Source organism: Mustela erminea, chromosome 3 (assembly GCF_009829155.1).
Source record: "Mustela erminea isolate mMusErm1 chromosome 3, mMusErm1.Pri, whole genome shotgun sequence".
In the NCBI taxonomy this organism is placed as follows: domain Eukaryota; kingdom Metazoa; phylum Chordata; class Mammalia; order Carnivora; family Mustelidae; genus Mustela; species Mustela erminea.
This window is the reverse complement of record NC_045616.1, coordinates 130,594,834-130,617,701: the sequence shown is the minus strand read 5'-3', so window position 1 is coordinate 130,617,701 and position 22,868 is coordinate 130,594,834. Positions and strand designations below refer to the sequence as shown.

General features: G+C 43.5%; 1 long non-coding RNA gene and 1 pseudogene across 1 annotated transcript; both read right to left on the bottom strand.

The window, feature by feature from the left end:
* Positions 1-6,613: 6,613 nt before the first annotated feature.
* Positions 6,614-10,027, bottom strand: LOC116585649. Its single transcript, XR_004283746.1, has 3 exons — positions 9,889-10,027; positions 8,226-8,303; positions 6,614-7,860 (listed from the first exon to the last, which is right to left on the bottom strand). It is a non-coding gene; the product is annotated as an uncharacterized LOC116585649 (long non-coding RNA).
* Positions 10,028-13,267: 3,240 nt separating this feature from the next.
* On the bottom strand, positions 13,268-21,755 carry LOC116587251 (annotated as a pseudogene).
* Positions 21,756-22,868: the final 1,113 nt, after the last annotated feature.

Here is a 22,868-nt window from a genome sequence, read left to right as displayed (position 1 = left end):
TGATCCTAGGGCCTGGGATGGAGCCCCGCATTGGGCTCTCTGCTCAGCAGGGAGCCTGCCTCAACACCTCCCCCCCCACTTGTGATCTCTGTCTGTCAAATAAATTAATTTTAAAAAAATCAAAGAATTGGGTGGTGCTAAGTTCTATACCTTAGTGTTCTCGGGAGATGGCGTGGAGCCCACAGGTAAGCATTGGTGTTCTCTTTCATATAAAGTTTCACAGAACACTAACATCAGAGAAGTCCACTCACTGCCAACGATGGATCAGTACAAAAATAAAACTACTTTGTAATCATATTACCCTAACCACAAAGATGTTCCCTGTTTAGCAGAAATGGGCAGACTCACCTCAGAATAGCTACTGGGGGAGACAGCCATGGATTACCTGATGTATTCCCCTGAGAACTCTGGAGATCATGGATGGACCTGTAAGTAATCTGAAGTTCAGAGGCATGACATTATAGGATGGCTTATAAAGTGCAATGGAAAAGTTGTTTAACCTTTACAGTGATTTGTTATTATAAAGGGGAGGGGAGTTCCAGATGGCAGGGAATTGGGTGCAAGTGATTATATTATTTTATTTGGGGAAGATGACAAATTTCATTTATGATTGAAGCATTTAAAGAAATAACCTAAGTTAAGTTTTGCTTATGTTCATGAAACAGGCTAGATCGAGTTTTGCTCATGTGGCTTAAATGGTTCTATCTGCTGGCTGGGGGTGGGGTTCAAGCCTAGTCTCCACTTGAATTTATATGAACCACAGAGAACCCCAAATATCCAAAGCAATTCTGAGGGGAAAAAACAAAGCTGGAGGCATCCTACTTCCTGATTTTAACTATACTCAAAAGATATGAAAAATTAAAAATTAATAAGCTAATAAAAATAGCATGGTGCTAGTATAAATGTAGACACATAGATCAATAGAACAGAATAGAGAGCTCAGATATACACAGTCAACTAATATTAGATAAGGGAGCCAAGAGCACCCAATTGGGAAAGGATAGTCTCTTCTATAAATGGTTTTGGAAAAACTGGATGATCATGTGCAGAACAATGAAATTCGACCCTTACCTTATACCACTCACAAAAATTAACTCAAAATGAATCAAAGACTATATTACATTATTATAGTCATAATCTTTAGTATATTAACTATAAATTTTTCCGCTGTGGTTACCATGACTCTTACATAAAATATCTTAACCCACTTGAAACTGATAACATCCTATTTTGAACTGATAAGAAATTAACTTTGATAGCATTCCCAAACTTTACACTTTTACTTTCCCTCACATTTTAAGTTATTGATAATTATATTTTATATATTTTCTATTGCATATCCAATAACAGATTATTATAGTCATGGGTTTAATACATTTGTTTTAAAACTTTTTTTAAAGTGATTTTATTTATCTGAGAGAAAGAGAGAGCCTGAGTAGGGGGCAGAAGGAAGGGAGAGGCAGGCTCCCCACTGAGCGGGAGACCTGATGAGGTCTCAACCCCAGGACTCTGGGATCACACCAGAGCCAAAGGCGGATGCACAACTGACTGAGCCACCCAGAAGCTCCTGCTTTTAAACTTCTAAACTACAGTTGTAATAATGTAAGAACCACCAATACCATATTACAGATTTACCCTTATTAATTATCATTACCAGTGAGTTTTATACTACTGCCTATGCTTTTACGATGTTAATTAGTATCCTTTTAATTCTACTCAAAGAACTCTCTATACCATTTCTTGGGAAACAGGTCTAGTGGTAGGGGATCACCTCAGCTTTTATTTATTTGGGAAAGTCTTTATCTCACCTTCATTTCTGAATGACAGCTTTTCCAGGTATAGAATTCTTGATTGACAGTTTTTAATTTCAATATTTTAAATATATTATCCCATTTTCTCCTGGCATGAAGAGTTTTCTATTCAGAACTCTGCCAGTGGTCTCATTGGGATTCTCTTCTGTGCAACTTGACTCTTTTTGTTTCAGTAGAGATAAAACTGATAAACAACATGACATTAGTTTCATGTGTACAATGTGATTTGATACTTGTAAATATTAGGAAATGATCACCACAATAAGTCTCATTAACCATTACCACACATAGTACAATATTTTTCTTCTGATAGGTACTTTTATAATTTACTTTCTTAGTAATTTTCAGATACAAAGTACCCTTTATTCACTATAATCAACATGCTCTACATTACATCCCATGACTCATCTATTTTATCACTGCAAGTTTGTACCTCTAGCCCATCTTTGCCCATTCTGCCCACCTTCCACCCCTGCCTCTGGCAATGACCAATCTGTTGTATCTATGAGTTGTAGCTGTTTAGTTTTGTTTCAGATTCCACAATTTTGTGAGATCATACGGTATTTGTCTTTCTCTGACTTATTTGTCCCTGCACAGTGTGAATGTGGTGTTGTGCTTACGAATCAGCCAGACCCAACCTCAAGGCACACTAGGACCAAGAATACAACCCTAGGGAGCATCTGCCAACCTCTGAATTTGAAAGTAGTGCCTCCCAAAAGGAGGAAGCTATCCCTGCACTGCTGGGCAAGGTGCTACAGAAATCCCAGGTGGGTAAGGGAGAACCAGTAGGATGAAACTGTGGATCCCCCAGGGCACCCCTGGTCCATAGTCAACTCAGTCTGGAGCCCCCACAGTTGAGATTCACAGGCTCACACCCACCAAAAAGTGAAATAAGAGGTGAAATAATAAATGGAACAAATACGCATTCAAACAAGAAACCACTATCCCAGTATATCTGAAGACTTCCCCAGAAGTTGAACAAACCCAAGTCCTAATGCAAAGGACAGCTTGGAGGAAGAGCTTCCCCAGTGCTGGAACACAACACAGATCCTTGCCAATGTGACTGGGGTCCTGTTGAATCCTGTGAGAAAACTCCAGGAAATGGAGGGCAAGAGTCTTCCTGGGCCAACGCCTGGAATAAACATGGGAAGATCCCTGGAGTGTTTTCATGTCTTCCTTTAGATAGATCTTGTACGTGTGTAGAATCATTAACTTGCTCTTGTCATTTAAAGCTAAGAGATATTGTCAGTTAAAGCTAAGAGATAATCGTTGTCACTTATCTCACTTGATTGCCTTCGTGAATCACCTCTCACACCTAGCCCACGCCCTGCAGCCCTGCACGTAAATCTATATCCTGTTTGTAATCATATCTTGTGGAAGGTATAAAAGAAGTGATTGTAAGAAATAAAGATGTCTACTGATCATCAGTCGGTAGTCCCCCATCATTTCAGCTCCAGTCACCAGGATCCCCACCTCTCCAAGGTGACACCCAGTGTAAATTAAACCAACTTTTAGGAAGACAAGAAACACCAAGCAAAGTCCTGTGTTTTTAGATACAGCAAGGAGGAAGATCCTGTTTTCACCAGTATACAAAGAATCCCTAGGGTTAGCAAGCAAACAAAGATCAATTCTGGTTTTCAGAGATTGGTAGGACCAAGAAATCCTTTTTACCATGTACAGTGAATTCTACAGAGGACGTGAAGACACAGTACAAAGTTTAATCCTGATTTCCTACAACTGGCAGAAGAAAGAAATCACTTTACCCACGTATTTTGACTTCTAAGGGATGGAGATAAAGGAACAAAGCTAAGTCGGACTTTTTAAGATATTACTAGCAGGAAGATATGTTCACCAATGCACGATGACTTCCACTCAGATGGCAAATGCAAAAAAATTAAATTGTGATCTCCCAGAACTTGTGAAGAGAAATAACTATTTTCCTCCACTGCACACTAACTTCTAAATAGTGAGGAAAAAGGAAAAACTCAAAGTCGATTTTTTTTTTTAATTTAAGTAGGCACCACACCCAACATGAGCCCAGTGTGGGCCTTGAACTCACAACACTGAGAGAGAGAGACCTAAGAGTCCCATGCTTAGACCGAGCCACCCACTGGCCCTCAAGATTCTGCTTTTAAACATACTGCTAGTAGGAAGGTATGGTGTTTACCAGTATACAACTGATGTGGGAAACAGTTATTAAAATAGAAAAAAGTTGGGGCGCGTTGGTGGCTCAGTGGGTTAAACCTCTGCTTTCAGCTCAGGTCATGATCTCAGGGTCCTGGGATCAAGCCCTGCATCCTGCTCTCTTCTGCTCAGCAGGGAGCTCTCTCTGCCTGCCTCTCTGCCTACCTGTGATCTCTCTGTCAAATAAATAAATAAAATTTTTAAAAAATAGAAAAAAGTCATTAATTTCCTTACTATCTAAAGCCCACTGACAAGTCCTTGAAACAGAGTAACATTCCTCTAGAGACTCAACTGCCTCCACCTCAATACTTCGCTAAGGGCAAAAGACAATCCTAGCCTGACCATCCCCCACCCCCAACCTGGATCCTATATGTGTACTTTAACATATAAAAATTCCTTTGGAGGGTACCTGGGTGGCTCAGTGGGTTAAGCCACTGCCTTCGGCTCAGGTCATGATCTCAGGGTCCTGGGATCGAGTCCCGAGTCCCGTGTTGGGCTCTCTGCTCAGCAGGGAGCCTGCTTCCCTCTCTCTCTCTCTGCCTGCCTCTCCACCTACTTGTGACCTCTCTCTGACAAATAAATAAATAAAATCTTTTAAAAATATATTTTAAAAAATTTCTTTGGAGACTTCCTTTATCTCTAAACCATCGAAGATACATGCGGGCAATCATCCCCAAGCATATGACCCACCGATATATATCTGAAGGGTCTCATGACTAAGGTTTTACTAGATGGTAATAAATGACCTTTTCCCAACAATAGCTAGCCCTTCAAGATCCTGGAAACCTTGCTTCCAAAATTCTTTAGAGACTTATGCTAGTCCTGACCCCATCCATCCCAGCTTGCAAGTATATAATGGACCACTCCTCACAACCCTGGGGCAGCAACTCTTTCTGCCCACAGGTCCTGTCCCCGTGCTTTAATAAACCACCATTTTGCACCAAAGATGTCTCAAGAATTCTTTTTTGGTCATCAGCTCCAGACCTCACCCCACTAAAACTCACTTATATTCTTTTTTCCCCCCTTACTTATATTCTAAACTTCATCACAACTTCCACTGAGGTGGCAAATATAAACAAAATTAAATCGTGATGTCCCAGAATCATTTTCCCCACTGTACACCAACTTCTTGAATGTGAGGAAAAATAAACATGTCCATGTGGTAGTTTTTATGATATTGCTAGCAGAAAAATATTGTGTTCACTAGTATAGAATGACTTCCACAGAGGTGGCAAAAATAAAGAGTTAAATCGTGATATCCCAGCACTTGTGAGGAGAAAAAAAAACATTGTTTCCCACTGTACACCAATTTCTTGAATGTTAAGAAAAATAAACAAGTCCATGTGGTATTTTTTCATGATATTGCTAAAAGAAAGGTATGTATTCACCAGCATACAATCACTTCCACTGAAGTGACAAATACAAAGTTAAATCATAATTTACCAGAACTTCTTTTTTTAATTTTTAATTTTTTATAAACATATATTTTTATCCCCAGGGGTACAGGTCTGTGAATCACCAGGTTTACACATTTCACAGCACTCACCATAGCACATACCCTCCCCAATGTCCATAACCCCACCCCCCTTCTCCGAAACCCCCCTCCCTCCAGCAATACCAGAACTTCTGAGAAGAAATAAATTGCTTTTTCCCCACTCTACACCGACTTCTAAATGTGAGGAAAAGTAAACAAGTCCATTTGGTAATTTTTATGACATTGCTAGCAGAAAGATACTGTGTTCACCAGTACACAATGACTTCTCCAGAGATGGCAAATACAGAGTTAAATTGTGATACCCCAGAACTTGTGAGAAAAAAATCGTTTCCCCCCACTGTGTGCCAACTTCTTCAATGTGAAGCAAATTGCTAGGAGAAAGATATTGTGTTCACCAGTATACAATGACTTACACTGCAGCGGCAAAAATAAACAAAGTTAAATCGTGATATCCCAGAACTTGTAAGGAGAAAGCAATCAATCATTTTCCCCCACTGTACACCAACTTCTTGAATGTGAAGAAAAATAAACAAGTCCATGTGGTAATTTCTATGATATTGTTAGCAGAAAGATATCCTGTTCACCAGTGTACAATGACTTCCACTGAGGTGGCAAATACAAACAAAATCGTGATATCCCAGAACTTGAGGAGAAAGAAATCTTTGTTCCCCCACCATACACCGACTTCTTAAATATGAGGGAAAATAAACAAGTTCATGTGGTAATTTTTATAGTATTGCTCGCAAGAAGATACCGTGTTCACCGGTATACAATGACTTCCACTGAGGTGGCCAATATAAACAAAACTAAATCTTGATTTCCCAGGACTGACTAGGAGAAAGAAATCAACTTGCTTCTGTGTACACCTACTTTGGAAGTGAAGAAACAGGAAGAAAGCTAAGTCATACTTCTTTTTTTTTTTTTAAGATTTTATTTATTTATTTGACAGATAGAGATCACAATTAGGCAGACAGAGAAGGAAGCAGGTTCTGTGCTGAGCAGGGAGCCCAATGTGGGGCTCCATCCCAGGACCCTGGGATCATGACCCGAACCTAAGGCAGAGGCTAAACCACTGAGCCACCCAGGCGCCCCTAAGTCATACTTCTTAATGTGGACTATATAAAAAACCTAAGTGTAGTCAGCGACCAGTAAGAAAAAGGAGAAACTTCACCCGAGAAGCAGAACTGGACATTGAACTCTGAAGCCACATCTTAATACGTTTTTATTCAGGAGTCACAGATGACAATCTCTTCCTGAAGGAAGATAGAAAAAGGCTCCTGCCCCAATCTCAGGACTCCTTAGACCCAAAGATGCAGGGAGGGGCAGCAGCTGTAACACAGGCTGTGCGGGGTGTAAGGGACCCCCTCCAGGCAGCCTGAGAACACCTGGATGTGCCTCCCGCAGGTAGGGAGGGGAGGTCTGTGGTGCTTCTGTTCCGGGGGATGCTCCACTGTCAGGTGTCCCCATCCAGCGGTGTGTGGCCAGGAGGGGCATCCTGGTGGAGGGAAGCTGCTGGTGGGTGAGTGGCTTAGGTGCCTCTCCAGGGTCCATCTCTCCTGCAAATGCCTCTGGGTTCATCTGTGTCCTGAACCAGAGGCTCGCAGAGGGCAGAACAGGCTTTGGTTCCAAGTTGCTCTGGGCTCTAGACAGACTTCATTTTGCCGGTAGACCCCCTTGAAGCCACCAGCAAGACTGGAAAGCAGTCCCAAATCCAAACCATCACTGCGGCCTGGGACTCTATCCCAGCATAGAATAGAAAGGGAGCAGGTGAAGCCCAGAATCTTCTGAGCACAGCACAGATGGAGGCTGGGGCTCCAGTGGCACCTCAGCACCTTTCACATGGCCAAGAACATGCTGCTCCGTCGTGGAAGAGGCCTCTGACAGGGAAGATGAGGTTGCACAGATGAGGCTGGCAAAGCCTGCAGCAGTGCCACAGCCTGGGTATTAGTGCTCTCCTGGGCTTGTTGGTGGAGGCAAGGTAGAAGTCATGGCACCCGGTAGTAACAAATCAGTAGACAAAAATGAAACAGGATACCATTGTAGAGGACACCCAGAACCCAAGCCCGAGGTCCTCCTCCCGTTACCAAAACAAAGCAGAAAGAAAACAAACCAAAATGAAATGGAAAAACAAGCATAATGTACAGAAACTAACCCAACAAAGAAAATATATGATATTAAAGACAAGAAGAGGACGTTCCAAACCCACTGGCCTCACCTGTGGTCACTCAACGATGGACAGGCCAGCTCAGGAAGAGCAGCTGTGCTGGGACTGAGAAAGAGATGTCACAGAGAACGCTGGGGTCCTGAGCAGGAGAAACTGTTTAGCAGGCACTAGGACTGGTGCCCAAACCAAGACTGGTCAGAGTGAAGCTACAGGCCATAAAGCAGACACAAGTGCTCCTTAAGTCTGGCAGAAGCCCTGGTGCAGCCTACAAGAAGCCCAGAGACCCAGCACCCGCCCGGCTGAGACGGAGCTTTGGCCTCTGGCTTATAGGTGAATGCAAGCTGGCAGGCAGCTGAGCGGTGAAAAGCTCAAGGAAATAAGTAGAATACACAATAGAGTGAAATCCAGTAAGTAACAAATAAGCATTCAATAAACTGCCAGAATGTATGGAGAAATCAAAAGACGTTGGTGGTAACCCTTGTCAACACCAAAGAAAATCAGCACGCTTGGATTTCAAAGGAAAATACACTTCAGGAAAATTTAACGGAGCAAATACTTCCAAAGAACTCACCCAAGGAAAGAAATTGCAGACATGCTAACCGGTGCTGTCCTGTGGTTATGGTATTCCTGCCAGCAGAATCCGGTGTTCCTTACACACAAACCGAGAGGAAGGAGGACTAAGAAATGACTAAGCTGGTATTTTTCACACCTAAAAAAATCTCATCAGCCCCGGGGGCAGGGACTCCACAGTCCCTGCCTTTGCTTGTGAACACAGCATTGCCATGGTTAAGAACTCCACTTCTACTGTGTCATTAAACAAAAACATAGCTAAATCAGGATTGCCTTGAACTTGCTGAGCACAAGAAATCTTTCCAGCTAATGGACACTGATTTCTACTTCTACTGACTCTGTAATAAGAAGTATGATTCGTTTGGAACTTCCTATTGCCAATGGTACTACTAGGAATGACCAACTAAGCCAAACTGTCTCTTGCAGAAGAAAAACTTTCCACAGTGAGGAAATTGTTTTCCACAGTATATACTGATTTTACAGACTTTCTTATAAACAGATGATTGGCTGACCTTGTGTTTCCAACTCCTAACTTACTATGATTTAAGAAATCACTTTTGCCTATATACATCGACTTTGTTGGCATAATAAACAGAAATGCCGCTAGATCTAGATTTAAAGAAGATGCTAGGATGAAGAAATTATTCTTTTCCCATTTATACCAACATTGAAGAAGTGAATCCAGCATTGGTATGATTGAAAAATCGCTTTTGCTAGCACACATCGACTTCTAAGGTCTTATTGACGCAACCATAGCTCAGGCAGAACACCCCAGAGCTTACTCCAAATCAGAAATGGCTTTAGAAAATATACACCGACTTCTGTGAGGCTGACAGTCAAAAGCACTTAAGTCTGAATTTCCAAAAAGTTCCCATGAACAAGAAATTTTTGTAGTCCGCTGCACTGGACTTCTCCTGGACTTAGTAATAAAAGCTAAGGTAGGGGCGTCTGGGTGGCTCAGTGGGTTAAAGCCTCTGCCTTCAGTTCAGGTCATGATCCCAGAGTCCTGGAATCGAGCCCCACATCGGGCTCTCTGCTCAGCGGGAAGCCTGCTTCCTGCTTTCTCTGCCAGTTTCTCTGCCTACTTGTGATCTCTGTCTGTCAGATGAATAAACAAATCTTTTTTAAAATCTGATACCATTAAAAAAAAAAAAAGCTAAGGTAGACTTCGTCTTGCCAACAAAACAGAGCAAAGCAAAACTAAACAGACTAAAAACTAAACAAAACTAAAACAAAGCAGAGCAAAACTAAATACGACCCCCCCCCCAAAAAAATCCGTTTTACCAAGAGACTTCTACTTCTATCGGACCTGATAACCAGCATATTTGTTTCCAAACCACAACTTGCTACCCTTGAGAAGTGGCAGGCCTGATAAACCGGTACAGTTTCCTGGAAAATCTGGACATATTTGGTCTTGATCTGAATTCACCGGATTACCTAGCTATCCCAGGCGTGCGTTTTTCGGACTTACTGAACGGAAAACTTTGGCTCGACTAAAGCGCCTCACACTGTCCTAAGAAATCGCGGAACCCGGACGTGGTCGGACTAAAACCTCCCCACGACCCGGTTAAATACTGATTCGCCGGGAGTCGTCGTGCGCTTCCTTTTGCACAGAAGTCTGAACACGGCTAAACCCAGGATCCGCCCAAGCCGGGTCCGCGAACCTCCGCAAGCTCGGAAATCGCGGCCTCGACCGCTCCAGACTTGCTACCGCCAAGAAATGCCGCGCCCCGCTAGTCAAAATCCGCTAAAATGCAGGACGTGCTGATGGCCGCGACGTCTGAGCTTCTGGGACTGCCCAGCGGCGCGGTCAGTAACGGTTCTCCGGGCGGAGCGAGGCGTCTGCCCTCGTGTCCCCGCTGGGAGAGCGTGCCGGGCCCGACCAGCGAAGGGACGAAGGGAAGCCGCGGGCTGCACCCTCTCGCCGCGCCACCACCAAGGCACCTTAAGGTCGGAGCAAGGAGGGACACTGCACCTTCGAAACGACCGGGTGGGGAGAGCAGAGAAATGCAGACAGGGCGGTGCGGCCCCGACAAACAGCCGCGCGGCGAAGTCAACGGTGCTGTCCCGCGAAACAGTCCCGCTGTGACCAATGGGCGGCGCTGCGGCCGATGTGGGCATGGATCCGCGCGGTGACAGACACGCCCGCGGCTCGGAGCTACTGGCCACCGTGCTAAGGGGAAGGCCGGGAAGCGCGACCCGCAGAAAGGCCGGCGCTGGCCGTCCAGGGACAGAGAGGAGGAGAGCTACCCCGCGACCCCGAACTTGGCTCTGGGGTAGCCAGTGGCGCCGGATCCCACGGTCTGGTGGGCGCTGCTGGTGAAAGCGGTGACGAGGGACGCCTGGGTGGCTCAGTGGATTAAAGCCTCTGCCTTCGGCTCAGGTCATAATCCCGGGGTTCTGGGATCGAGCCCCACATCGGGCTCTCTGCTCGGCAGGGAGCCTGCTCCGCCCACCCCTCCCGCCCCGCTTTGCCTGCCTCTCTGTCTACTTGTGATCTCTCTGTCAAATAAATAAATAAAAATCTTAAAGAAAAAAAATAAGAAAAGAAAAGGAAAAGCGGTTGCAAGAAGCAGGTGGCTGGGGACAGGAGCGGTGCTGCGGCCTAGGACCGCCTGGCTCGGGGCCAGCCCTCGTGCTGCCGCCGTCCCCAGATGCCCTGTTTCCCCGTTCCACTGGGACCTCAAACGAACCCCCCCCCCCCGGCTGGGCGAAAAGAGGGGCGATGCCAGCCCCGTGCCTCCAGGGCCACCGCCACCGGGAGAGCGCCAGGCAGGCTGTGCTTGCCAGAAGATGGGATTGCGCACGTCCTGGAGCGCACGGGGGACACCGAACGGAGCTGGGAGGAGGGAGGGCCCAGGCAGAGCGGTGCCAGCGCAGGTGGGGTCCGGCTCGCGGGAGGGAGCTGTGCTGCCCCCAACCCGCCGCTGGGCTGGGTGCACCCCAACGTTAGTGATGAAGAGAAACCGTGCTTGGATCCCGCGTGGAGCTCCCCGAGGGTCCCGCGGCTCCCTGGAAGGAGTGGCACGGCTGGGACACCACCAGCGCCCGCCCAGCGAATGCCTGCGGTGTGGCCAAAACCGACATCGCCTCTTCCAGATCATCTTGCGCTGGCGGAGTGACCACCAGCCCTCACCCAGGAGTTGCGTGGTGGGTGCGAAGCCCTGAATTCCGAACCAGGCGTTGCTGCCGCCCACGAACTACCTGAACGTGATGCAGGCACTAGTGCTCCCACTTTCCGTTGTCCAGTCAAGCCGGTCCGTACAAAGAAACCTTTATTTTGTTTTTGTTTTTGTTTTTAGAGGCAAAGCCACGAGGGTCTTCCTGGAACAAATTTCCCTTAAGGAAGAGAGTTCCCGTTAGGCTGAGGGACATTATGACATTATCCTCCCTGAGGAGGCAGTACAGGCAGATTGTCACTCTCACAATCACATTTATACCCCACATTTACACAGCCCCAATGTTATCTGTCAAGTTCCTAGGCATCATCTAGTCCTGTCATTGCACAAAAACTAAACGGTATTGGCTGTGTTGACCCTATGTGAGAAAATTGAAAAATGCATATGCTTTTAGAAATTATCAAATATAGAGTTGCCTTTGTGGCTCAGTCAGTTAAGCCTCTGACTTTTGATCTCAGCTCAGGTCATGATCTCAGGGTCGTGAGATAGAGCCCCACTTTGGACTCTGCTGGGGATGGAGCTTGCTTAAGATTCTCCTTCTCCCTCTGCCTCTCCCCGCCTCTCTTTTAAAAAAGAAAAAGGTAAAAAAAGAAATTATGGGGGCACCTGGGTGGCTCAGTGGGTTAAGCCTCTGCCTTCGGCTCAGGTCATAATGTCAGTGTCTTGGGATCGCCCCATATTGGGCTCTCTGCTCAGCAGGAAGCCTGCTTCCCCTAGCCCCTGCCTGCCTCTCTGCCTACTTGTGATCTCTCTCTCTCTCTGTCAAATAAGTAATAAGAAAAAACAAAGAAATTATGGAATGTATTTATGAATTTGCAAATTTAAAGAGTGAGAGTATAATCCTCAATTCACAATACTTACTTCTTAGTTTTCCCTAGAAATTAAGATTTCTAAGTGTTAAGAATTGTAAATAATAGATATAATTAAAGCTACTGGAAATAATAAGGGAATTCCGCATCTTCATAGGAGTTGTTTTCGGTAAGACAAAGTGTGAAGAATGGGGGTGTGTTTTCTTAAGGGAAAAGAAAGTAATTTTGTCTTAAAGTGAAGCTGATTGTTTAAAGAAGAACAAGACAAAATTGGAATATAGAAAAGAAAGTTGTGGAAGGGTTATAGAAAAGGAAAGATTGAAAAGAAATTTTAATGTGTTGTCCAATGGTTAAGATTAAAATTCCTTAACTTTCTGCTTTTTCTCTGTTAAAAGGACAGTTTTCTTGGATTTTTGGTATGTTTTTGATAACAGATTGTATAAAGTTTCTTTACTTTTTATAATAAACTATTTCTATTGCATAATATTTAGTCAAACTCAATCAAGAAGGTCAACAGAAAGTTGTAAATATTCTGCTAAATAGCACACTCTACATACATATATTTTCAATGTGGTAACATTGAAATAATCCATTTTCTTTAGTCACATAGTTTTGCAAACTAGGGATTAAATAAGGATACAAACACAGAAAAACTTTTTTTTAAGATTTTATTTATTTATTTGAGAGAGAGAGAGAACATGAGAGTAGAGTAGGTCTCCCTCTGGAGCTGTGAGTCCAATGTGGGACTGGGACTTGATCCCAAGACTCCAGGATCACGACCTGAGCAGAAGGCAGTTGCTTAACCAACTGAGCCACCCAGGCACCCCCAAAAAACTTTTTTTAAACTGATGAGATTAACAGAGATTACAATTCTATTTAGTAATAAACCAATGATTGACCCTGACCCTAGGAACACAAAAATCAAAAGTAGCTCTTGTTCAGAGAAGTGTGGCAGAGGGTGCATAGAAGTAATACTTTGTGGTATCCATAGTGGTCTATTTGAGGTGATTTCTTTAAATTGCTACACTATATTGCTAACTCATAAGAAATAGTAACTAGCCAAAATCATAGTTGAGAGGGAATATTAACTCACAGAGGGGACACTTCTTGTGAATGTCAGAGCAGGGATCACAGCACACGTCTGTTCTGTGCCCATGTAAATGCTGACTTGGAGGATGGGGAGCAGTGGGCATATTCTCAACTTCTTTACTATCCTCAGGGTCTACTAAACCATCAGGCCCACTAACACTTCCAGCAGGCTGGCAGCAGGTAACACGATCTTCCAGTCCCCAAGAAGGTACTCTCACAGGTGGCCTTTGGATTTTCTAGGCTCCATCTCCATCTCTGGTTTCCTGTGTCGCAAGAGCATCACCAGACTGCAGGACCAGCTGGGTGTTGGGCACTGCGGCCACATGACCATTTTGCTCAGAGCAGGGCTATGAGATCTGAGGACTCTGGGAATTCTGACCTTCCATTTTCCTTTCTGCTTGATTTGCTAGACTCCTTCTAAGCTCCTTCTCCACGGAGAAGTTTTTCAAATGTGCAGTTAGACCATGTATCTTTGTCTTGTAAGTTTCCACTTCAGCTAGCGCTGGTGTTACATTTCCAGCAGTCTTCACTTTCTCCTTCCGTTGCTCGGTGTTTGCAGTTCTTCCGCACATCTATTGAATTTTGTTTTCTCATCCTGCAAGAGGCCTTTACCTCTATTATACTTTTCTGTTTTGTCAGCAGTTTCTTTGGTCACTTCACAGACGTACCCCTCTGTTACATTGTCAGGATCTATCTTGGCTGCGGAAGGTGGCGGCTTTGTATCTCATCTTGAGTACAGCCAGCACGAGCTGGGTCCGTCTTTATGGAGGCATCATTCCCGTTTTTGCTGATTCCCAGTTTTCCTTGTGAAGACACTGTTGCTCTTGGTTGATTGGTTTATTTACTTGATTTTGGAGCCTCTGGCATTCCTCGATTTATTTTTTTTTCCTTTGTAATGATCTGTTACCATTTGAAGACAAAGTTTCAAATCATCAACTTCTTTTCTCAGTTCACCAGTCTTATCCCGCCACCCACCTTTTTCCCTCCACAGCATTCAGTTTAAGTTCTGCCACTGCATCCGCTTTTTTTCCCAAGTGTGCAATGTGGAGATCTGCCATTGTTTTATCTTGCACAACTACAGCATCACTAAGTTCTTTGGCCAGAAAGGTAACTTCTTGCCTGAACCTGTTCCTCTGCTTATGAACTTGCTCCTTTAAAAAAAAAAAGAAAGAAAGAAAGAAAGAAAGAAAGAGAGAGAGGGGGGAAAAAAAGTATCTTCCTTGCTTGAGAGTGTAAACAAAGAAAGTCCTTTGCAGATTTCCTTTTCAGCCAAACAGAACTACAGCCGCCAATCTCTTCTTTGAAATGAGTAATCATGCTTGCCTTTTTTTTTTTTTTAAGTTTATTTATTGAGGGAATCTCTATACTCAGCATGAGGCTTGAACTCCCAACCCCAAGATGAAGAGGCAAACACTTCCCCTACTAAGCCAGGCAGGTGCCCCTGAGTAATCATGCTGTCTTTGTTCCCATCTAAATTCTTTAAAGTCTGGACTGTTGACACTAGCTTGGTATTTTCTGATTTCGGTATTCTTCAAATGTATCTTATAAAGTTCTTTTTCATTCTTTTCCATCTGTAACTGACATCAGTTTTTCTCTTTCATATTGTGCCTTCCTGAGGTTGTCCTTTAAACTGTCTAATTCATGGGGTGCCTGTGTGGCTCAGTTGGTTGAGCCTCTGGTCTTGATCTCAGGGTCCTGGGATCGAGCCCCGCATGGGGAGCCTGCTTCCCTCTCTCTCTGTCTGCCTCTCTGCCTACTTGTGATCTCTCTGTCAAATAAATAAATAAAATCTTTTTTAAAAAATCTGTCCAATTTAGTTTCTTTTTCAGTTCACTGACACAGTATCTTCCTCAAGCTGGAGAGCTTTGGATGTAGCATCATTGTATCTCTTCTTAAATTCTTCATTTTCCATTTTTAATTCTGTGATTCTTCCATGAGACGTTTCTGCTGTGCTTGCAGTTGGTCATGTCTTTCTTTCTGATGGTTAAGTTCTCTTTCCATGCTTCCAACTTATTCTCAAAGTTGTGGTGTTTCTTTTTCCAGAACAACAATTAACTTTAATAGTTCTTTTTCTTTCACAGTTTTTTCAGTTTTCAACTCAGGAAGGCCAGCTTTTTGGTTACCACCAATATGTCGGAATTTCCTTCATCTTCCATAGCAAGTAACTCTTCAACTGGAGAAGCTAGAAACTGGAATGGTGTACTTCTTCCATGAATTTCACCCTTATGGGTAATATAACAGAACTGATGAAATTCTCCATATCATTTGGAAGGTAATATCCTTGAAATGCTAATACACAATTAACTGTTAATCCTTCAGGCTTGGGAGACCATAAAATTGTGTAATAATCACAAGCAGTACGTACTCCCTCCAACCTTGAATATACCAATCTAATCTTTTGGATGTGGATGGATATGTAAGGGCCTATTTAGCCAGAGCGATCCCATCCAGTTAAACAGTGATTTTGTTGTTTATGCAGTAAAACTTAAACTGACCCTTCTCCTCCCCACCCCCCAGCACCCCTCCACCTGGGAACTTACTTAAAAAGCAAGTCTGAGAACCTAATAAAATATGATCGACCAGTCCCAGGTAACAGAGCCCAAACACAAGGGCAGGTCAGGCCAGGTGGAGACATCCAATAGTGGAGGGGGCATACTGTCTCCCAAGGAGTTTGGGCCCCGCCTTTTGGGCACCTTTTGGGCGCCAATTCTGACCAAGGTGATGGGCTAGTTCAATTATCTACTATAGGGTAAATTGCAATTCAATTGGCCACCCGTGTGTGACCTAGCATGACTGTGCAGCTTTCTCTGTGTGTTACAATCTCATTGGTCACCATGTGTGGCCAGGCTCAACCACATGACCTTTGCCCTTTAAAAGTTAGTCTGTAAGGCAGGGAGGAGTCGCCCTCTCTGTAAGAGGTGACCGGACCAGTGGGTTTAATTCTCAATGCTTGGAGTGAAATAAAGCTTTGCTTAACCTTCGCTTTGTATCAGTCTCGCTCCTTTGATTACGGACCCATCAGATATATGGAGTTAAGGTATAATGACATTCCAGGTGTGCATTCCGAAGATAGCTCTTGGCCACATTTTGAGAGATGACATGGGCAAATTTGGAAGTCTGCAAGGGGACTTCTTGAAGGGATATTACTGTGAGTCCTTTGAGGGACAGAGGGAGCATTAGAGAGGCTTCTGGGCCTGTACCACCATAAAATACCAAACCTCTTGCACCACCACTGCCTCCCTCCACTGACTAACTACACTTCCCAAGTGTTTTTATCTTTTAAGTATTAAGTGTCATAATAATCTGTGGCCCTGGGGCACCTGGTTGGCTCAGTGGGTTAAAGTCTCTGCCTTCAGCTCAGGTCATGATCCCAGGGTCCTGGGATGGAGCCCCACATTGGGCTCTCTGCTCGGCAGGGAGCCTGCTTTCTCCTCTCTCTCTTTCTCTCTGCCCACTTGTGATCTCTATCTGTCAAATAAATAAATAAAATCTTTCTTAAAAAAATCTGTGGTCCTATTTAGACAAGCACTTTAAAACCTTTTCTAAAATATTATTTAAAAACTCCCCGAAGTCAAATTGTAAATCAAGTCTTTTTGACATGCAAGATTTCAAAGTATTTGTTGAACTAGGCTTATTTGAAATGTAAATAAGTGTAAAGTATTTGTTAAATTAGGCTTATTTGACATGTAAATTTCATGAGAACTATTGTCAAATAAGTAATACTAAGCCTTCTTTATATTGTATTTTTAGATTGTGGCACATGAGGATGAAGTCCGTTCTCCCTATGCAAGAAATGTCCCCTCATAGCCAGGCTTTTGTCATCTTGATGTCTTTGTAACAGGACAACACTCTCCTCCTGAATCAGAGAAATTAAGATGGGTGAACAATGGTTGTAAATTAAATGAACAATCAGGGCTGTGGGAAACCCAAGACACCTGCTTGGTTCTTCCCAGCTCTCTGGCAAACCCCATTTTTTGGTTTTTGCATTTCTTCACCCACCCTAGGACATTTAAGATGACTCAAATTATGAAGAGACATTGATGGAAAAATTTCCATAATTTTGCAAAAATAGTTTACCAGCAATAATCTTGGAACATAATCCATAGTCCTATAAAACTGGTTTCGTTCCCAGACCTCCTTCTGGACCTTTTGAACACCTGCAGCTGGACTTCATTCAGCTGCCCCTTATGGATTATGAATATGTTCTTTTTATTGTATGTGGTTTTCCAGATGGGCTGAAGGTTTCCCCTGCTGCAAAGCTGATGTCCTCTTGGTAGCAAAGAAACTGTTAGAAAATGTATTTTGGGGTGCCTGGGTAGCTCAGTGGGTTAAAGCCTCTGCTTTCGGCTCAGGTCACGATCCCAGGTCAGGCTCTCTGCTCCTCAGGGAGCCTGCTCCCTCCTCTCTCTGCCTGCCTCTCTGCCTACTTGTGATCTCTGTCTGTCGAATAAATAAATAAAATCTGTTAAAAAAAATGTGTTTTGCACTTGGTATACCTTTCCTAGTCTCCAGTGATGGAAGAACCCACTTTCACCAAGCCAATCATATGAACTTTAATGAAAACCTTGCGACTTCTTGGAATTATCATTGTCCCTATCAGCCTCAGTCTTCAGGAAGGTTGAGAGAACTAATGGAATCCTTAAACTTAAAACCTCTTAACTTGCCAAAACAACTGGACTTCCCTAACCTGAGATATGCTTTTGATTTTGCTGACTGCTAATGATATCCTTTTGGGAAACATAAACTCATTCCACATTAGATAGCTACCAACATACCAGTGTCTATTGGAATACAGCTTTCTGCTGATCCTTTATTATTTCATGCTAATATAACTGGCTGAGTAAGTCTTTAATGTCTTATGCTTAAGCCCGTCAACAATAGGTTAAAGAAGCCTCCCCAGATTCCAATTTAAAGGATCTTGCTGGTCACAATGTGGAGGCTGGTGATTGGGTACTCTGGAAATATTATTAGACAAAAACAGCCGTTGAGCCTTGTTGGAAGGGACTTTGCCAGGTGTCCCTGACCATGGACACTGCTGCAATATTAGAAGGCATTGAGCCTTGGATACACATCTGACAACTGAAGAAGGCTCCACCTGCTATCTGGTCCTGTGTAGACCCTGGAGACCTCTGAAATAAATTGCAAGGAAGAGAGATACCTTCTTCCCAAGACAGGGGATCAAGACTTCATACTATAGGGGCGCCTGGGTGGCTCAGTGGGTTGAGTCTCTGCCTTCAGCTCAGGTCATGATCCCAGGGTCCTGGAATCAAGCCCCGCATAGGGCTCTCTGCTCAGCGCAGAGCCTGCTTCCCCCCTCTCTCTGCCTGCCTCTCTGCCAACTTGTGATCTCTGTCTGTCAAATAAATAAATAAAATCTTAAAAAAAAAAAGACTTCATACTATAAACATGAAATACTTTCTCCCACTTTTCTTTTCCTTTACTTTGTCATTGGCCTGGAAAGACCACCCTCATTCATCTCACCCAGGCCATTGCTAAGAGGGGATAACCTTTTAGATTGTTGGATTTATCATCAAAGATTCTGATCTATCCATGATGCTGGAGATCCATCCTCTCATCCTCCCTGTGACCAATTTCTCTTCTTTTCCTAATGTCATTGCAAAATACAATCAGTTACCCATAGAAGTCTTTTACTAACTTCAACTTTTATGTTCAGAACAACCAGTGCCTTGTTTTCCCTTTCTCTGATAATAGCTGTACTTACCCAATGTGTGCACTAGGCTAACACTATCTTGGACAAATCCAGTATGATGACCATTCCATGATCTGAAGACTTCTTGAGTGTAGCACCCTCCCCATTTTTTCTTTCTGTTTAATCACACACTTAAGTACAGTCTTGGGGTATAACATCCTTGATCTGTTCTGGAGATAAAACTGTGATTTTTAAATATTTCCTCCTGGGTGGCCCCCCAGCACATAATCCCCAACCCTTAGGACTACATTTAGCATGCCTGCACTCCCTACACCATCTGGTTAAAAATGGAGTGCATTGGCATTGGGTAGAGGAACGTCAAGCTACCTTTGACCAAGCTAAGATATTAGTTGCTCAAGCACAGGCTTCTGGTCATGGAATGGTCCTTGACCTCGTATCCTTGGACCCTAGGTGTGTTACACAAGATTAGATGAATTGGCCATTATGGCAGAAACAGCATGGTAAGTTAACTCCATTGGGCTTTTGGTCACAACACTGGCAGGAAGCAGAGATCTGATATTCTCCTACTGAACAAGTGTTGAGTCAATAAGACCCTTTAGTAAGTGGAGCCCTTAATGGCTGCTCTTCTGGTAAATGTCTGCCCTGGTTTGCCTATAAAGGGGTGGATGGATGGGATGTTTGCAAGACCAGTACCTGTCATAGCACAAGCCTCTATGATGCCTACTTACAACAACGGAGTGTTCTTTCCACTAGTCCATTGGGAGATGAATTACATGCTATGTTTGGGTCCATAGAATATGAAACCTTTAATATCCCTTCCAGCCTCTTATGGAGAACCCCCCCCCCATAAGTAAAGGAAGACACATACCCTATTCCTAAAGATGCTTGGTATATAGATAGCTCTAGTAGAGAAAATCCTAGTCACTGGACTGCAGTAGCACTCCAACCCCAGACTGATACTATGTGGTTTGAGACTTGTTGGGGGGGGGTGGTGGTAATAAAAACAGCCAATGGACTGAATTGAGGGCTGCCTGAATGATATAAGTCCATATGAACTTTGGCTTCTTATCCTCTGCAAAGACAGTTGGGCTATCTATAAGGGTTTGACAACCTGGGAAACCAATTTTAACTCCTAATAAACTCTTGGCTGAAAACTGCATGTGTCCCTGTGGGAGAAAAGCAATGTTACTTGGGGATAGTCTGAGCCTGGTCTTGTGAAAGCAGAGTTCAGATTTCACAGTATAATCCAAATCCATGAATGTCCTGATGTTAACTGGAACCTCAGGAGAACTTGTGAGAAGATTCTGTTTTCCCCAAAATGTAGGAAACACCAAGAAAACCATTCTGGATGGACTTACCTGGAACATCTGCTCAGGAAAGAGAAAAGAAAGATAGAACTTCTCCTGGGAAAGGGGAGAGTTTATCAGGAAGGTGACAAGTAATAAGACACTAAGTAATCACTCCCGGATGAAGGGAGGGAAAAGGGATAAAAAGATAAAATTTCTCCCAGGTTTCTGAATTGTACTAAATATGAACAAGAAAAATACTTAGCTTAGTATTGTACTAAATACTAAATGTACTAAATACTTAATACAGTTCAGAAACCTAGATTAAGCTTAATATCATACATGTTTGCAAAGAAATCGTACTAAGGAAAACAGTTGGGGGGAAAATAACCATGTAAGGTTAGAGGTAGAAGCTAGAATGCTGAGTCAAGTTTTTTTAAAAAGTTAATAGAGTAGAGTTTTAGTTAGGAGTCCCTGATATCTGAATATCAGATAGCTTTCCTCTAATTACAAGTGTTATGCTATCCTCGGATAACCACTTTTGGAAAAATACATTTTTTAAAAAAAATCTCAACAAAGATTAACTGAAATGTCCCTTGAAACAGGCTCCTGGTTCCAAGAGCCCACTCAGAGGACTGAGTTCAAAGCTAATCAGATGGGTGGGCTTGGGGTCGAGAGAGAGGGGGGATGCCAGCAGAGGGGTCATTTGGCCAAGGCCTCAGGCTCATAAGGATCCTCAGATTTACACATTAAATATTTCCTTGAACTGACGTTGTACCATTTTTCATGGACAGGAATGAAAATAGTCATGTCCCAGCTTTTTTTTTTTTAAGATTTTTTTTTTTTTTTTTATCAGAGAGAGAGAGGGGGGGAAGAGAGTGAGCACAGGCAGACAGAACGGCAGGCAGAGGCAGAGGGAGAAGCAGGCTCCCCGCCGAGCAAGGAGCCCGATGTGGGACTCGATCCGAGGACGCTGGGATCATGACCCGAGCCGAAGGCAGCTGCCCAACTTATTAGACAGAGATAGACACAGTGAGAGAGGGAACACAAGCAAGGGGAGTGGGAGAGGGAGAAGCAGGCTCCCCACCAAGCAGGGAGCTGATGAGGGGCTTGATCCCGGGACCCTGGGATCAGAACCTGGGCAAAAGGCAGGAGCTTAACGACTGAGCAACCCAGGTGCCCCAATGTCCCAATTTTTAAATTGTGATCACTCAGAGGACATCAGCACCTACAGATTAGCAACATCTAATAAGATGTTTAAAATTCTGTAATCCTGTATTCACTACAGTAATAATGCACTGCATTTCTTAAGTGTGATCTTTTAAGACTCATCAGATTTTTGTTATACAGTGTGGCTTGGGTACTTCTGTACTCAGCCACAATTAACTCATCTTCTCCCTTGAATAGTAAGGCCAAGACATCTGAAAACTGCATTTCCAAATTTTCCTTGCCAACAAAGCTGCCGTTAGTCTTTGTCAATGGAAGGCACCCTTGCATGGAGCCAAGGCAGGAAGAAGTCATGCCACTTATGGCTTTGGCAGTATAAGAGGAGCCCAGTTAATGAGGCTCACACAGCATTAGCTACTTCCTCCTTTCCTGACCGAACTTGACTGGGAGAGTAACTGTGACCGGGAGCGGTTTCAGAAAACAACTCAAAAACAAGAATTTAGGGGACACCTGGGTGAAGCCGCTGCCTGAATTGGTTTTCAGAACTAAATATAAGCATAGCCCTAGATGATGAGTGCTGATAAATTTGCTAAACTTGAACACGATGATTGCTTCATTTGTACCGAAACACGGTTGATAGGTAATAACTTTTTATTGTCTGTAGTGAAGAATCTACTGAAGTCAAAATACAGGATATCTAATTGTCTCTACTGACCATTTTGATGGGCACTGTAGGCTGTGATGGCTACCTCCACTGAATTGCAGGATTTACAAAAACAAAGTGAAAGACTCACGGATTTAAATTTTTTGAACCAAAAATTTCAGTGATGCCCCTAAAAGAAGCCTTATTTCTTACAAATACAGTGATGTGAGAGCCAAAAATCAGACCCCAACTTTGATCCTTTTAGAGGCAGAATTAAAATATAAGGTGAACTCACATCTTCACCACACCTCTCATGAGCAAGGAGAGGGGTGGCGCTGATCAGCAAGTAATAGAACTCTGTGGATTCAAATGGGTTAATTCGGGTGGATCTTTGTAAATGCAAGAACCTTGAATCTCTACAACTCTCTGAGCTTCCTTTGAAGAAAAAACCCCTCTGTTTGAGGAGGCTAGCCCTTTCTTGATTAAAGACACTGAGATCTCACCTGAGAAAATTAGCTTGAAGAATGTCCATTCCCCTCAAGTTATAACCACAAACATCCCAAACCCATAACTGGATGCAGATGCTAGAATGACCCAAAGGGACAACTGTAAAGTCTAAATTTGGATTTATTGCTCATATACCAAAACAATTGCAATAGGTAGATAATTTGTATTGGCAGAAACCTTTGGAACGTGTATGGAAATGAATTCTAAAGATACTATATCGAGAAGCTCAGAACAAGAATCAAAAATTTATATGGGTGCAGATAAAAATTCCAGATTTCATGTACATAAGGGGA